We start from the raw sequence: 18036 nt of genomic DNA, 5'->3' as shown, positions 1-18036 counted from the left end.
TGTCTGCACAAATCATCCCTGTCAGGATATTTTTTGAAAGATATGTGCCTCCTTCTGAATGAAATTATAAACAAACCCAACAAAACAAATCAGAAAACTAAGTGGGTTATTGCAATGTCTTCCATCTCTAAAGCTTTAAATTACTGAGGTTCATTAGCAGAAAAAAAGATTTCCTAGTTAATGACATTAATATTGATAGCACCATTTTTTTATCTGCACAGCAGTAAGTAGAAATTTTTGAGTTAAAGAAGAAAAAATTTTCTTAATTATAAGCAGAAGGAAAAGAAATCTTGATTTGTCAATATGTCCTGAGATCTTAGGAAATTCATTGAAACTTCATGTTATGTTTGTATAGAATTTCCAAGGTTTTTCCAGTTTTATGAAGACTGGAAATTTCTGCCTTTTCAGTTTATTTTATTTTAAAGAAATTGGTTTTCTAATATTTTTCAACAAATGCCACTAAAGGCCATGAGGAAAAAGAAGATAAATATTGCAAAAGTTCTTGTAAGGATATTGGTATTTGCCATACTAGCTTTGTATTTTTATGGACCCCAAATGCATTAGTAGGAGCTTCAGCAGGCTGGTGCAAGTGTAGCTGGCTGCTGATTTGCACTTTAAAGCCTCTCTTTTTTCTTTTGTAGGGACTATTCAAACAGTTGCATAATAAATATAGGCAGGTATATTTCATTGCAATCAGAGGAACAAGCAGCAACCTCTTGTTTCATAACCATGAGGGGCTTCTTTGAGTTGCCTTATGTCCTCATGAAGAAAAGGGCTTCTTCCCTCAAAAACATCTGTTGTCTGTGAATCAATCTCTGAATTTTAAAGAAATGGCAGTTGTGAAAGCATTGGGCAGATATTGTAAAGAAACAAAAATTCCAGATATTCTGATTTTCTCTGGTATTACAGATGTCTCATCAATTATAGGGGAGGGCAGCAACAGGAGAATCTCTTATGCTTTTTAAGGATTACATGGACTTTCTGTACAAAATATAATTCCAATTAGCAATTAATACTGGAAAAGGAGTTCTCATTTATCTTATTCAAAAGTAGCCCAGAAAGAATTGATTTTGTATTTTTCACATGTTGCCAGTAGTCTGGCAGCACCATCTGACATGAATTATGCCGCTAGGAGTGTGGTTTTGAGAGTCAGATAATATCAAACATCAACCTCTTTTATCTCAGCAGTAGCACTGGGAAAACAACTGTACTGGTATCTAACTTCTGTGACTGAACTTGGCCAACCCTCAGCAGCAGCTGATGTCACTTGTTTTGCTGTAAATATAAAGGATTTTTTTGTATGTATGAAAAAATTAAAGGATGATATGTGGAGATAAGAGGAAAGAGCAATACATTTTTGCTGATGTATATGTGGTAACACAGTTTGAAGTGAAGGGTATATTGGTCTCTTTGTCACATCTAAATATTAGAGGAAAAAGCAGTGGAAGAGTGGAAGCAATCTGAGGAAGATTGGTTTGGTTTTACTTGAAGATAAGCAATTATGGAGCTTGGATTTATTTTCAGAAAAGTAAGAAGAAAAAGAAAAGGAAATCTGCATCTTATTTCATTCATTTGGGAATAATAAGTCAAATTCCACTGTAACCTAATATATGTGGGCAGTGCCACAGAGCCTTATAGAGACCTCTGAACTCTTCTATATGCAATAATTTGTATAATCAATGTCTTAGACCTCTGCTTTGCTCTTGATATTGAATACAAGGGTTCAAGATGAAGATTTACATTACCAAATACTACTTTTTGCCTTCCTTTATTATAACACGATATAACTTTCTAGTCTCCAGCTAGTATGCTAGCTGGTTTTTAACATAGATCTGTGTTTCTAAAATATGCCTGAAAAGGACTGTGGCTTGGCTCTATTTAGCAAATGTGTAGGAGCAAAGCGAGGATTATGCAAATATCAAAAAAAGAACTTGTTGTAGTCTAGGAAAACACTTATTAAATTCAACAGGCGCCTTGTCAGCCTTATTCAGAGCAACAGTTCTTACACTGAAAGAGGAATGGTTGTACAGGAAAATATTTAAGAAGGCTTACACTTATAATGGCATAGTTTTCTGTCAAGAATTGTTGCTCTGTTGAAGGATGTTGTAGGAGCAGTTTTGCTTCAGCATGATGCAGAAACAAAGTATATTAATTTCAAGTGTATTGAGCCTGAAATACCCAACAGTATTCAAATCCCTGTTTCCAAGCCATGAGGTCGGGAAATCAGCATAGCACTGTTTAAAAAAAAAAAAAAAAAAAACATTCAAAGGGCCTAATTCTTTCACATTTGATTTTAAAAGCTACACCTCTCTCTTGCTGCTCAAAGTTATTGGCTCCTTTCTCTTATTCTGCTTCATTTAGGAAAAGCAACAATTTACTTTGGTTTCACTGAAAGTGACTGAATGTGCAGCCTCCAGCCTGGGGCTGCTGAGAGAGCCCAGCCCTGCTCCCTCCTCCACTGGCACCTGGCATGGTCTGAGCCACTCAGTTTCCTGACTTTCCCCTCCTGTCCTAAGGGCAGGTAATTTCTTGCCTATTGCTCTAAAGCTGCCTTGTCCTCTTCTCCCTGCAAACACTCTGGCAGTAACTTCCAAAGAACTTTGCTGCGTTCTGATTTCAGGCTGTGCTTTGAGGCCCTGGTGACCAAGATCCCTTCTCTGGACACAGACACTTAGGTCTAAATTACAGACAGACGTTGAGCCACCTTCTGCTTTTTTATTTTCACCTACAGCACAACTTCTCTTACTTTCTTCCTGCCTTTCTATTCCTGCCTCTCTCTCTCCTCCCTTCTTCCCTCCTTTTCCCTCCCTTCTGTCACATATTCTGTGACTTTGAGCTAGGTCTTAGATATTTTAAAAGCCTCTGAGTTTAGGAGCACTGTGCTCAATGGGGCCAGAAATTTACCCCCAGGATGCAGAACTAACCCAAAGTCTTTCTTTTCAATATTTTTTTTCTTTCTTTGTACCTAGAGGTCACTTTCTGACAGTCAAATCCCAGACCATGGATTGATGCATGAAGATTTTAAGGTACAAGTGATTGTTGTGTGAAAAGTGAATAATGGATACGAAATTATTTTGAAAGATGACTTAAAATTAACCAAACTTACACCAAATAGTTTCTGGGGAAAAAAAAAATGGGGGGTGAGAGGGAAGGACATGTTCTCAGGTGATTTCAAAAGTTTCTGCACGTTAACATTCAGAGTTGCAGCAGAAAATGGTTCCCCACTGAAAAGATATTTCCTTGGGTAGTACACATGAAAGACTGGTTTCAGTAAATATAATTCTGCTCTGGATCAGAACCATTCCCCAAGGACAAAACTCACATGGGTGCTGCAAACTGATCTGATTTGCATGGGAATCAGTATGAGCTTTTTAGTGGAGGTGGTCTTTGGCTTTTTAAAAACAGTACCAAAAATCAAATGCCTGCATTGATATTCCTAGTCAAAATAGTTTTTAGAAATATTACTAAAACAGCAGAGAACACAGGAAAAATAAAAACCAAAATTGTACAGACATGAAAGTAAACATGTTCAAATGTGATTTTGTTCTGAAGAATTAAAAGTGAAAAAAATGAAAATTAGAAGTAAATGAAATTTTTCATATTCTTCATAGTGTATTATTTATTTCACATCTCATTTGCTTTGTGAATTTTCAGTTTCCTTTTTTTCCTTGTGGAATTTTTGTTTGTTTGGGTTTTTTGAGTTGTGTGGCAACAACAGGTGTTCTTTTGGTAAGAAAACTTTAAAATTGCAGTCATTTGAAAAAGTGGATGTTGATAATAGACATCTAAAAACAACTTGTATGAGCAATAGTTTTGGGAAACTCAAGAAAATGCCTAACTTGTGCTGCAAACAGCATGGGAGTTTAGATTCTTGGTGGATTAAAAAAAAATCTTGATTTGAATCCTGATGAAAATAAACATCGGAATACTTTTCCAATCTAAAATTATCTTTCACAATCAAACCTCAGGCAGGACAACACACAGAGTGTTTTAAATAGATAGATCAGGCAGAGAGATCTATATAATATAAAAGTATGGGAAAGGTATGAATGAAAAAAAACCTGTTTCAAGACATGATGGAGCAAGATATTTGCAATGCTCAGCCAACAACTGTGGGACTGCTCATACAAAAATCCCTTTATGGACCATTCTTGGTTCCCTGCCTGAGGTAATCCTGCATCTCCCTTGAAATGAGCATTGTTCTTTAAAGTGACCATGGTACTTGGGTGTCTGGGCACAAGGGGAGTGAGATTTTTCCTTTATGATCCTCTCCAAACTGCATTTCTTGGGATTGGCTTTGGCCTGTGCATAGCAACCCTGCTTCTATGCTTTTTTTCCAAGCTCTTCCTTAGCAAGTAAATTTACAGTAAAGTCAAATAATGTCTGCTCAATGGGGACATTAGTTAATGCTCCATTGATCTCTTTGTGAAGTCTCAGATGTCTCCACTGAGGTGTTGAAATGAGACAAGAAAGTGGTGGTTACTAGCAGTCCTTTTCTGAAGGACATGCAATAGCTGTCAGAATACATTCTCACTGAGCAGCTGGAATTTTTATTTTTCCTTGTCTGTCCATGTTCTTTCCAAAAGGTTTTGGATTTATGTATCTTGGCATGCTTCCTTGGACACAGCCAGCTATGTTGAATCATAATGTTGATGTGGAAATGGAACTTGCACTCATGAAAGATCCTGCATAAATATCAGAGTAAGGAATAAACGTCACATGAGGTAAAGCATCCCTAAAATGGGCTGGTTGAGCAGTCAAAAGGGAAAATCTGACAAATATCACCTGAAGTGAAGGACATAGGCATAATTCAGCCTGCTGTCATAAGCACTTCTAAAATTTACTGTGGAAGCTACAATTTCCTGAGACAATATCCTCACCTCTGTTTTCCTGGGGCACCCATATTGTCATCAATTAGAACTGAACTCATATATGCCAAAATAGAATTGCTAGTGTGAGCTGTGGAAAAATGATGACAGTGGCAGATTCACTGTTGCAATTCTGGAATATTTCCCATTTTCTAATCAAAGAAGCTTACTGACCCAGAGCTATGTTAAAAACAACAAGTTTCCTATATGCCTTTCCCATGGTGTGCCAGCTAAGTTAATGTTTGAACAAAATCATCCTTAGTCTAAAAACTTGGTTTTTGTTTTCCTCCCTAGACAAAAACAAAAACCAACCAAAAAAAAAAAAAACCAACCAACCAACCAAACAAAAAAAACCCCAACAAAATCTGCAGGGGGAGACTATAACTTGTCTTAGAATGAATGCAGAATTCTTGGTGCATGCAGTGTCATATATTGACACAAGCATATTCCATCTCATTTATGTGGGATAGTATGTGTAATCTGTGTTTCATTGCTTTTGACTGCAATCCCTTTATGGCAGGGACTCTAACTCAGCATATGCAGACAATATATAATAAGCAATATATAGCTTGGGTTTTGGGTATCATTACCATTGGCATGGATTAGTGGCAGAGTTAGGTTTTTGTGGATTGTTTCCTAAGACTTATCATATGCAAGAATAATCATTAAAATTCACTCTTTATTCTGCTTTACCACATCTAAGTAACTCCCTTTCTTCTTGTAATGTTTTTCTTCTCACTGTTATCTTAATTCTCTTGGTTTTTAGTACTCTATAAATGCCAGATTTGAGTGGATCTTGCTCCATTCTGACACCTGGGTTTACCTTTGAAGCCTTACTGGGGGCTTGGGTGGCAGAGGACCCAAATGGGCTCAAGAAGCTTGTTTGCAGCTCAGTGAATGTCACTTCTTAATGACTCAATCTGCTGAAGTTAGAGCAAGAATTTTGCCATTTGTTGTGCTCAGTTTATATACTTCCTAATGAAATGTGCTAAACTAGAGTTAAATATTGTAAACTTATTACCAGGAACTGCAATTAGCAGGAATGTATGCTTGGATGTTCTAATATATTTAGTATTTGTTATTGAATATTACTCTGCATCTGTTCAAAGACTCTCTGTAGTAACAGGGAGCTCTTTCCATAGAAATGCATATTGGAATCCTGAAATAACAGATGATAACAAATGTTGAATTATGCTGTAGCTTCAGTGTACATAATTCATCTTGGCTGATCAATTTTCATTCCCTCCATGAAATTAGAAACGTGAATTCATCTGAAGGACCGAAGGAGCTTCAATATCTAACATCACATTGATATACTCTGCACCACATGGTGAGAGATTTCAACACTGTTTCTCTAGTGAACAACCAGTAAAATGTTCCTTTAATGCACATGGTTTTATATTTCTTCCATCCTAGCTCTACTCTCCTTCCCACCCACTCCCATCAGCACCTGGATTAAAAATATTTCTCTTCTGTCATTTTTAGTGGTTTATATTCGTAGATCATCAGCTAAATATGAGGATAAAAGCATCCTCATGAAATCTGTCACCGCTGCTGCTGTGTGTGTGTCACACTGGTACAAGTGTGTGAGAACAGGTTCTGTCGTGACCGAGCACGAAAAGGGACATGAAAGAAGCTGCCAGTACCTATTTTTGTACACATTCATTTGTGTACGCTTGCAAAGTTTTCATAGGTCTTAGAGGACTTCTGGGGCATAAGAAATAATATTCCAGTCCAGTTTTATGCTGAAAGAAACCAAAGCACAATGATGCTTCAGATCATTCTGCAGCTAAGTGGCAGAACTGGGAATAGTTACCATGAAAGCAGATTGTTTGCTATGAATGTGCTACCAGAGACTTGGTTGTTGCAATAAGAAACTTCTTAAAACAAACCATGTGATAAGATCTCTGTAGGTTGAAGCCCATTTTTTTTTTAAAATGACTCACAAGTCTGTGCTACAAATCATGATAGGAGTGTTTAAAATCACTGGTGCGTGTACTGATAGTAATGTAGTGACAAAACCTCAGAGCAGAGTGGGATTCACAGCAGCTTTTGGTACACTGCTGTAAGCTGTCCTTGGTGGTTGTAACTACATGGGAATCTGCATCTGAGTCATGCAGGTTTAAACCTGCACTTTATCTGCCTCAGGATTGAAATGCCCTTTTAGGTGTACAGGCTTCCCTTTTCGGAACTCTAGGCACAAAAGATTGTTAACTCTTTCAATGGATTCATATTCTTAAATCCCACCATTTTTGCCTTTTGGTTCTTCACCTAATGGGCTCTCCAAATATCAAAATAGGTGCCCATGTCTCTTGAACCACCTAAACTGAAAACCTCAGTCTACCAACATCTAGTCAGCTCCTACCTACAGCAGGAGTTCATGGCATGTACATTTGTTTTTCAGCCTTCTAAAATTCTGACCTGATCTCATCATGTTAAAGACCAAGTTGGAGTCGCTTCCCAGTCTTGTGAGAATCAATAACATAGATTTTTCATACTTTTGCTGTGTGAGGATTTGAAATGAGGAAATATGCCCTTAGTGAGAGTTATGGATAAGCTGGTGCAAAATGCAAGGAAAGAGAAACTACTACTTGCTTAAAACTTTGGGTATTTACAAACCTATTGGAAGATTTGTACTGCAGTTTTGGTAAAACTCGTATAAAGGTCAAAATTCAAGAAATCAAACTGTACCATAAAACCAAAATTTCGTAGTCAATAAAATAGAAACGGCTGTGTGGTATTTACAAAGTTTAAATAAATTTCTTTACCAGAATTGATCAAACTAATCTTCTGAGAGACAGTTCAGGATAAGTCTGATTTGTTATCTTGGAAGGGTGACATTTCTGTCTTTTTAGTAGAGTCTTCATCCTACAGAGTCAATAGACTTTGGCTCCTTTCTGTTTCTGCACTTAGCCTAGCAGTTTCCATTCTAACACAATATTAAAAATGTGTGGAAAGAGGACATCCAAATCCAATTACCTTGTGGAAGGATTACATTTCCCACAAACTTGCTGTGTCTTCTCTTTTGTCTATTTATTTTATATTGGTTCACAAATAAACCAAGATAATTATGATAGCATATTTGAATTAAATAGAAAACATATATCTATTTGGACATTATTAATACATTTAATGGAATAAATCAAAACTACATTTGCTGAACTGATGATAGCTTTTGTTTTAGGGAGGATTTCTGGCCTAATTCTATAAGGACCATGTATTCATTAATAAAATATAACACTACAAATAGAGAAATTTTCTGGAAAGCAGTAGACTGCTTCTGCAACTAAGTTATCTGCACATAATACTGAAGAAATTGGTTCATGGTTCTTTTTAGTGCTTCAAAAAATCAAACCTACAGATGAATACATCTTGTACCCTTCTGCAGAGGTTTAATATAAATTCAGGTGCCCTAATTTTGAATGATATTTGAGCAGACCAGTGCAGGAAGAGGAATATTTCTTATTTGGTTCCACAGTTATTTTCTGGTTTTCAAATGTTGTACCTACCACAAATTAAAGGAAATTAATTATATGTTGCACTGCTTTTAATAGTTTGTTTTGGTATATATGTTAATTATATTATTTAATACACAACTAAGAAGGGCTTAGATGACCTGACAATGACGACTTGATTCAAAACTACTCAGTACAGTATGGTATTTGTAATTCAGAATGCTGTCTTCATTATTAGCATTGACACCTGGGGTTTGATACCTAATTCATGATCATTCCTGCTTTCCATCCTTTTGATGCCCAGCTCTGGAATGTGCTCCCTGGAACTGGTGTCATTTTGGAAGACATATGGTATTTCTGCCCCACCCCTTTGATTAGGGTTCTGACCTGTCAGTTGTTCTCCAAGGAAATATAAATAATCAACATTGTTTTCAGTTTGTTAAAAGACCTCCCCATATGCTCCTTTGTGGCTGTCTGTTGAATTTCAGCAGCACTGCAGTGCTTTGAGCTGGCAATCCAAACATCTTCATTTAGAAACAAAACACCATACGGTATAATCAACTCCCCATGCTAATTTTTCTCCACTGCAGTATCATTAAAGAAATATTGTAGCATAAAGAGTAAACTGAAATATTCTTGGCCAATGAGAAGGCCAACAGCCTTCTGCAGCTGAAGATATTTTTACTTATTTTGCTACTGTAATGTCTGAATTCTTCACAGTCTTAATATATTCTCCTAACACATTCCTGTCTCCCTTTGAGCAGGATCTGAGTTACAGAAATTCATGTCTGAGGAATCAAGCACTGCAGGCTCTCCTCACTGCCCCAAAGGGCTCTAACTCTCTAGAGGAGCTAGAAACTGAACCTGCAAACTGAAACTTCCAGCCCAGAGCAGATAGCCAGAGGATTGCAATCCCTGCTATGGAGTCAGTTGTTACAACCTGGAACCATTCGTCTTCTGCAAAACTTCTGTTGTGCTAAGGTTTGAACAGAAGCCAATGATTTGGATGATGCACAAGGTGGAAGATAAAGCTTGACTAAGCATAATCTGGTAATTAATGTCATATTAATGCTTTCAACACTTCCTCTGTGGTTGGGATTTCTTCCCTTTCAAGAATAATTTGAAGGTTGGAGGCAGCTGAAACATTTGGGTTTTTTTGTGACTTGTTACTATTTAATATCTTCAAAATTTGAGGCTTAGGGAGTCCTTAAAGCTCATGCTCAGAATAGGGAGTATTTTTCTATTTGTCTTTTATTAAATGTTACTGAATCCCCCAAGAAGTGGGTGAGGAGGGGGCCCTCTTCAAAAATTGGCTGATGCAGACTAGCACAACCAATACTGAAAGTACTTCTCGTGAGAACTTTGTTTAAATAGTTGTGAGGGGTTCTCCCTCTCTCTCCTTAGCACTGTAAGCCAACATTAGAAAAGTGCACCAAAGTCATGTAAGGTATTAACATGGCTTCTTAATGTCTCCCTCAGTGAAACATCATTAGAATCAGAAGCAAAAAAAAAAAAAAACAGGATGGTGTTTCTACTTTGGGAAGCTTAGCTGAGATTTTGCTGAACAGAAGCTACAGAAAGGGTTTTTGGAGAAAGGCGTGCTCTAAAATAGTCTGAAAGCTAAATTAATAAGTCAATTCTTACAGCCTTTTCAATATAATTGCTATTTATATTTCCTGCCAGACACTGTATAGACAAAGAGAAAATGATCAAAGTCATTCTTGCTGGTGCCAGACTGCTGTTACTGTCATTAATTGTTTCTCAACATTTCACATGTCACTGCCTCAGCTAGGGTCAAATTAAGAGAAAGCAGGATGGAAACCCCTTTTTATTTATTGATCATTTGCTTTTGACATCTGTAGAAGAATGGAAGCTCTTTAAAATAAAATAAAAAAAAAAAGCTTAAATGACAGTCTCTGAATGATTGCTGCAAGCAAAATTGAAAATAGCTTTGATGCAATAATTTGCTTATTACTCAATCACTGCACAACTCGATAGTTTCAAAAGACTTACATATATAGCTCTCAGGTCTACAGGAGAGAAAGAAACACCTCATACTCTTTATAAATAAATTAGGAAAACAAAGAGGTATAAATCCTCAAAATGCTGAAGCTCCAGAAAGTCTGGAAAGTCAAACTGAACACCACTGAGATCTGCATGCAATCAAAAATTTAAATGTATTATATAGAAAGGTATTGGGGAAGATATTAAAAATAAGTGGGGTAGAGGTTGATTTTGGTTTTATTTGCTCTTGGTTTTGCGTAACAAGTTGTCAGAGATTGTTCTGAATAGTTTTGTCACTGAATTTGTGTTTGAAGTTGGAGTAGTGTTTGTAAATGTTGGGAATCACTGGTTCCCAGTCCCGTATTTAGCCCCACAGTACAAATATGTATTAAAGCACCCTGAAAGCATTGACTGGCTAGGAAAATAGAAATCAAATGTATCCTGTGTGTGATATGCAGAATCCAGTGAAACTTTTGAAAGGACAGAACAATGTGTTTTTCAGTGTTAAAAAAAAAAACAACCCAAAAAAACCCAGAAGTTTCTTTTGCCATCCAGAAATCCAGAAATTGATGGAAGAGAAAGAAGCAGTGATATATTAGGAAATATGCATTTTGTATCATGTATTTTCAAGCCTACAATGAGACTTTTGTGTCATTTCACAGGCTTCTCATAGTTAATTTTCATGGGGAGGAGATTGTTGCTGGATGATGTTGAAACATAGTTACTTTTGTTTTTATATAGACAGAAGATTTTTTTTCTTTGTCCAATCTCTGAGAACACACTGGCACCAGGGAAGAGTCAAAGACCAAAAACTTCAAGCTACACTTTGGAATTTCAGCTAAACCAAAAGTGTGTTCTGTTTTTTTAATCCAAATCTCACCCAAATATGACCTGGATTTGCAATAATATCTACCCATTCAAAAGGCAGTTGAAGGTCTTTGAAGCTCATTCATTAAAAAGAATCCTTGTAGCACATCATGGGACAAGGAAAGATAAGAAAAAGTGGGAATAATTTTTCTGCCTTTCCTGTCAGTTTGTTGAATATATTCCACTTTTCTAACTTGCAAAACATGCTGTTGCCCCTAATGGTAATGGTTTTTTCATAACAAGAGCATAAAGCCTATGTTCACTTTATTGATCTGTCTAAGGTTTCAGATATGGACATATAATGAGTTCATTATATCAAACTGATTCCAAGTAAGTATCACTAATGTGTTTCTGAGAATATTTTCCATGTGGTATTTTATTCTGACAAGATTCATTCCTTTTAATTTTGCAGCAAGAGTATACAATAGATCTGTAATGGCACTGGTGTTTGTGAAAAAATAATTTCTAAATTACAAGCTTCAAGTATGGCAAAGCACATCTGTGTAATTTGCCAGCAAGCAAGCTGATACAACCACGTTCCTTACCTGGCAAATCAGAGAAAAGAGAAATATGTATGTTTTAAATATCAAGCGGTATCTACTTAGGAATAACTCCTTATTTGCTTCATATTAAAATTGTAACACAAATTGAATTAATCATTAATACATTTCAAAAAAGATGCCTGCTTACAGGAAAAACTTTCTAGTTATGTGTTTCTCCGTGGGGGGGTAGAATGTAAGAAAATAAAGATCGTGCAGAAGGCAATCTCACCCCTGAGGAGTTGCAGCTGTGCTAATCACCCAAGATTAGGAACAGGCCTGCCCTTAACAGGGCACAGCTGTGTCCAATGAGGATGAGTGCTATAAAAGCTGGTGGAGAAGTAACTGGAGTTTTTTGGCTGTGCTGTGAAGAAGAAGGAGTCAGTGCTGTGAGGAGCTGCCCATGAGAAATCACGAAGAGGGTATGGAACTTTGCAATAATATGATAACATTTCTTTGCATTTATTCATAAAGATATGCTGAGAGTGTTAGCACTTAAACTGGATTCAGAAAACTATACTTCCAGTCCAGTATTCCACTGAACATAGAAACAGATCAAAGATATTGGGTTTTTATATTGAATGGTACCTTCTTATATAATTATTCCTCTGCCTTTATTAAAGATATGAAAAGTCCAGGGGCCTGTTCTTAATAATAAAAACATCTCCTACTAAATGGAGGGAGACTTGAAATTAGATCTAAAATTTATTTGCCAAGAAACACTGTATGAGTTACTAACTACAGGTCTCATTTTTGGAAATCTACAAAATTGAACTGAGTGAAAATATCTACGTAAATATTTAAAACTTCAGAAAATCTATCCAATTAAAGATGCATGTCCTAATCCCACAATCCTACAGGCAAATATATTTGCTTATTTAAATAGATTCTATTAAATTCCAGTAAATTAAAATACATGTTAACCTATTTATTTATTTGCCTCATTTTTTTCTGGTGTTCTTACTCTAGATTGTATGTATTTGGCTATATTTGCAAAGGTTTTTTGTCTCCTAGAACTGGAAAGTAGTGAAATAAAGTCACCAGGTGTTTTTCATTGGTTTTGTTTTAATTTTTTTTTACAGTGAGACAATAAGAAAGCCAGCTAATAATGACAAGTCAATCCATGCACTGCAGGAGTAGGGTATTTACCAATCCAATACTTTTAAAAGAAAAAAACCCTACATTTATCTTCAGGCTAAGGTGAGGGGGAAGGTTTACCCAATACTTAGGATCAAATTCCCTTTTCAAAATAGGGAGGAAATATATTTCCTGTGGCACAATTGACAACAAAACTTCTATTCCAAATTCTGAAACACTGGATAATATAAAACCTGCAGAATCAGGATGCAGCATTTCTGAGGACTAAAAAAATCCATAATATCTTTAATACCTTTCCCGAAAATGTTTCATTTCTTTACTTTCAAAACTCTCCCTTCCATGAAAGTTCCTAAATCAGTTATGTGGCAGAGAAAAGAAATAAATAAGAAAATAAACAAAACTGAATGTACTGAACAACCATTGCTAAAAAAGGACTTCAGATACTTCCTGATTTACTCTAGTCCTTGGAGAAACTGAAATGTATCTCCCATTTATCCAGACCAAGCAGTGGGACTGGAACATGCTGAGTTTTGAAAGATACTGTGATTGAGTGTTAGCTGTAAAAATTTCCTTTATTATTTAATCAGCGCCTGAGTGGTTAAGCAATAGATGATTAAGAGTTATGTGTAGTTGAAATGGGTATTCACAGAGATATAATTTTAAAATAAAAGCTTGCAGGATAGCTAGAAGTAGATGGGATGGCCAATAATGGCCAATATTATTTCTGTTTTTCCTGAACTATGCCCCCAAACTCTTTCTGAATATAGCTTTCCAAATGGTGTAAATAACAGAATGTAAATAATTCCTATACCTTATAATGGATAAATGTTATTTCTCAATTTTATACTTAACATGAATGAATGATAATTCATCTGTGTATGGTATTTTGAAATGAAAATATTTCCTGGCTCATTTTCTGCTTGCTAGGCATTTTCTACAAGTAGATTTTATATAAAATGGTTTAGTTTCAACCAGATTAAACACTGATATTCTATTATGTGGATCAATACATGTAACTGTTAGAATAGAACTTTCTGGCACAACTTCTGCCAATTATTCATTTTATTACCATCTTTCTGGGAATATATTCTATGATCTACTTAAAATTTCTGTAGTAACCATGGCTGTGCACTTTACCAGTGCAGGAGGCTTTTGCCAATAGGTGTAATATGGTGGTATAAAAAGAAGAAGAATTGGCTGAGGGTGGGGAAAGCTAAATGGGTAATTTCTCTAACTGGTGCTCTGACATTACAAATGTGCTTGGTAGTGCATTTTTTTTCCAGATGATCCCATCCCTTCTATCCCTCATGAGCAAAATCTGAATCTCAAAATTGTGGAATCTCTCTAATTTTGGGCTCCCACTGGTGGGAGCTTGAGCGAGGAGGAGTTAGTGGAAAGAGTTAGGATTCCCTCACCTCTCAAAAAGTAGAGGGAAAATTACCCTTTTTTTCAGCTGTAGTTTTCTACCTGTAATTCAGCTGAAGTTGGAATAGTTCCCTTATTTCCTCTGTCTTTACCAGTACAATTGTGCATGTGTGTGAATTATTTTGCTACTCAACATCTTCTTTTAACGTTATTTTTCTTCCTCTCCTTTTGCTTTAAATTTATGTTTATCTCATTTTAAAAGTACATGCAGAGCTATCCACAATTATCTGCTGTCCTGCTTTGGTGATGAAATTGGGCATGTTCTGGAAATAGAAATATAAAACTGAATCTAAAAAACGGGGTTTTTAGACAGCTGTGCAGGATTTCTGACAGAATATTTGCACAAAATAATGCTGTTCTAATGAAAGGTGTTAGGGTTGTGATTCTAGAATATCAAAAGTTCATCTCTCTCTGAAATACCACTTAAAAATTAAATACACACACTGACTGGCAAAATGCAGGCTATATTTGAAAGAGAGTGTGCTTTGTGGAGAGCAATTTCAAGCAAATTCAAGGCAACTTCATGTAATTGACTATAATTGTTGGTTGTTAGATAATAGCTGTGGTAGTTACACATTATTGTAACAAAAACATACAGAATTCAACACTGCATTTGTACTGGAAAGTTTTTCTGTCCATCTGATACAGTAGTTTACAGTGCAAAGTGAAATTACAAACATTGATTTAAATGCGGAAACTCAGTAAGTGACTGACTATTCTATTTTTTTCTGATAAAACAGAAAATTTATGTGTCTGTCATCCTATGGGTACATCTCTGTGGGGACGTGCAAATGCCGCACAGCACAAAATGCACTTGTGTCCTTACCTGAAAATTGGCAAACTCTCAGCAATGCATGCCCCAGAGAAGCTGAAGTTGCATTAAAGGTCAGTAAACCTCAGGAGGCAAAGTTCCTACCTTTGAGCATTTGAATCCATCACTGTGTTTGGGTCCCTAAACCACTGACATCTTCCTCTGAAGTTTTAATGCTTTTAATTTTTTGTGTGCCACGAAAGTTTTGGAAAATTCCCACTAAGAATTGTTATGTTGTTGCAGGCCAGCTGCCACATTGTTTTTGAAAACAAGTGGTGTCTGCCAAAACTTTCTAGAATGATCTTAGTAGTAAGATTAAGTTTTCATAATATATAAATGCACATTCCAACAGGCAAATATCTATGTTAAAACAGAAAGAAAAAGTCCTGGATGCTCATTTACTTAAAGAACACTTCCTAAATTTTTTGTGCATCAAAAATATTTCAGATTAACATTTTCAGTATAAATGTGATTTCAGAGAAAATATTTTCCTCATTAAGGCCAACTTCATCTAGGAACGTACAGGCAACAGTGTAAGAATGACACCAGTGAGCTATTCCAAATCATGAAATCAACCACTTGCATTTCATGTTCTTTTGCAGAAAGTCATGATTTAAACAGAATTTCATCCCCTGCATGATAATTGTGGCCAAGTGGGAGAAAAGTTCCTATTCTCAAACTTTCAAAACAAATCCTGGTCTCAAATTCCACTGCGTGTGTTGCTAAGGACAAAGCCCAACTCCTACTGAATAAATAGGAATAAGCTCAGACAGTGCAATTGAGGGGGTTGTCTTTCCACAGAATTCAGGGGGAGGGAAATTAATGGCAACAGATGTGGCTGAGCAACATTATATTATTGTCTTATAGCCATATGATTCTAGAAGTTCAGTGAATCACTCTATTAAATTACATACATGTTATGATTTTGTCTTTATTATTTCAATAAAGGAAGCAATCTAGGCTGCAATTAGGATGTTTTAAAGGCTGTTATTTTTTGGCCTCTTTAATAAGCAATTTTTTTCTATTAGGAATAATGACCATGTGTTTTCTAATATGAAAACATTGAAATACTTTTTATATAAGGAACTGCTCTTCCTCAGGCACATAGGCACAACTTCCAGTTATGCAAATGAATGAGCAACTTCAAAACAAAAATGAGTCACATTAGCCTAAAAAAGGAACATGGTGTATGTATAATGCGCACAGACACAAAGTATCTTGGAAATGTGACTTTGATCTTTGAATGATGTCAGTAACTGATTGACTTTGTTTTGTATACAGGAAACATGAGTACTTAGCCATGTACTAATATGAAAATTATAGCTTATTTTCAAATATATGTACATTTTGTATGTGTGTACATTTGTACACACACATTATGTACACGGTGGGAATGTGTATCTGTCATACCCATGTCTGTACAACTTTTCTCTAATTGAATCAAATACACTATGAAGAAAACTTGTTGTGGGTTGAAAGGAACTACCAAGTGATAGCCTGGCAAAATTCAACAGAATGATCAGCCCAGCAGCTTAGCAAAAATGATTACAGTGGAACAGTTTAGAGATTATCATTTGCTCAGCTCTGTGTCTCATAATACAGAGTGCAGGGAAGGGCTGTGGACATTGGACATCTCGAGGATGTCTAGCCAAAATAAAAGATAGCTAAAATGCAAGAATTGGACAGGAGAAAAAATACCTGAAGAAACTGCTCTTCCTATAGCCTTCTAACAAGCCTTGTTATCTTGGATTACTCTGTCCCTGAAGTCTCCAGAGATTGTCTTAAATAAATAGTCTAATCATTAATTACCTGCCTATGTCAAACCAAGCTGAGCAGTGTTGCTAATGCACATTATAGGTTTCTGACTTTAATTGAAAACAAACGTGGGTAAACAATGAAACCACATGTTTATCAAGAGCCTATTTCCTGACAATCAAGAGATATGGTAATTGCAGCAGTACAAGGGCTGTTTGTCAAGATGCTTCTTTGTTGAGTGTTTGCGTACATCTCCTCCCATAAAACACAAGCAGTGCTGGCAACAGTGGGAAAAAATGTTCCTCCTGAGGCCAGCAAGGTAGGGCAGCAGTGGTAGAAATGTTCCTCTAGATGCCAGCATGACAGTCTGTTCCACAAGGCTTTACTGAAGAGATGTGATTGGAAAAATGCTCCAGACTGGTCTGAGGGAAGTGGTTTCAGAGACTGGAAAAGGAAAACTGTAGTGGGAGGAAATTAGCATTTTTTATATGTTAATAAATGCAAATAAAATACCTTCTAATAAGCAAAAATCTATGTTAAGATCCTCAAAGGACTTGTGCTATATTTTGAGACACACACTCAGGTGTAAACCACAAACTCAGAAGGTCCCTACAGGAGAGGTTGCAGGAGAATATTTTGTGTCAAAAGGGAAAGATGGCTAGATGCTTTGGGTAGGGTTTTTACAAGTAGATAGCTACAATTTAAGGGAAAATGCTCTATTTTAAAGCTTGGACATTTCAATGCAGGAGCTGGAGCCCTTTCCAAAATCTGATTCTGAATGCATCACTGCAGAGACATTTGCTGAAAGCAGGCAAATACATGATTAGGTACCAAGAAAGCAAGCTGGATGACAGGTAATGCACTTTGATAAGTGAGTGTGTCAGAAGAAATCACTGTTCATAAAGCTGGGGCAGAACTGTGTTCAGTCTTCACTTAGATCCTGTTTCTTTAAGAATTAGACTCTGTGGTAATTAGAAGGTTGCAGCACCTTAGTGTACCTTACTTAAAAGCTATGCTACCTGATGTAGGTGTGCTTATCTGTGTGCATGAAGTAAAAAACCATCATGCAGATTTTAAGTGTCCTTTCTGTGGCTAATGACATTCAGAAATGATTGTTGATCTGACATTGTCTTAAAAAGTAAAAAAAAAAAACATTGACCGAGTAAATATAATTCTTTCAAGAAACATTCCCACTCTAGACTAGACATAACTAG

Source organism: Camarhynchus parvulus, chromosome 4A, assembly GCF_901933205.1.
Source record: "Camarhynchus parvulus chromosome 4A, STF_HiC, whole genome shotgun sequence".
NCBI lineage: Eukaryota > Metazoa > Chordata > Aves > Passeriformes > Thraupidae > Camarhynchus > Camarhynchus parvulus.
Note: the sequence above shows the minus strand (reverse complement) of the source record.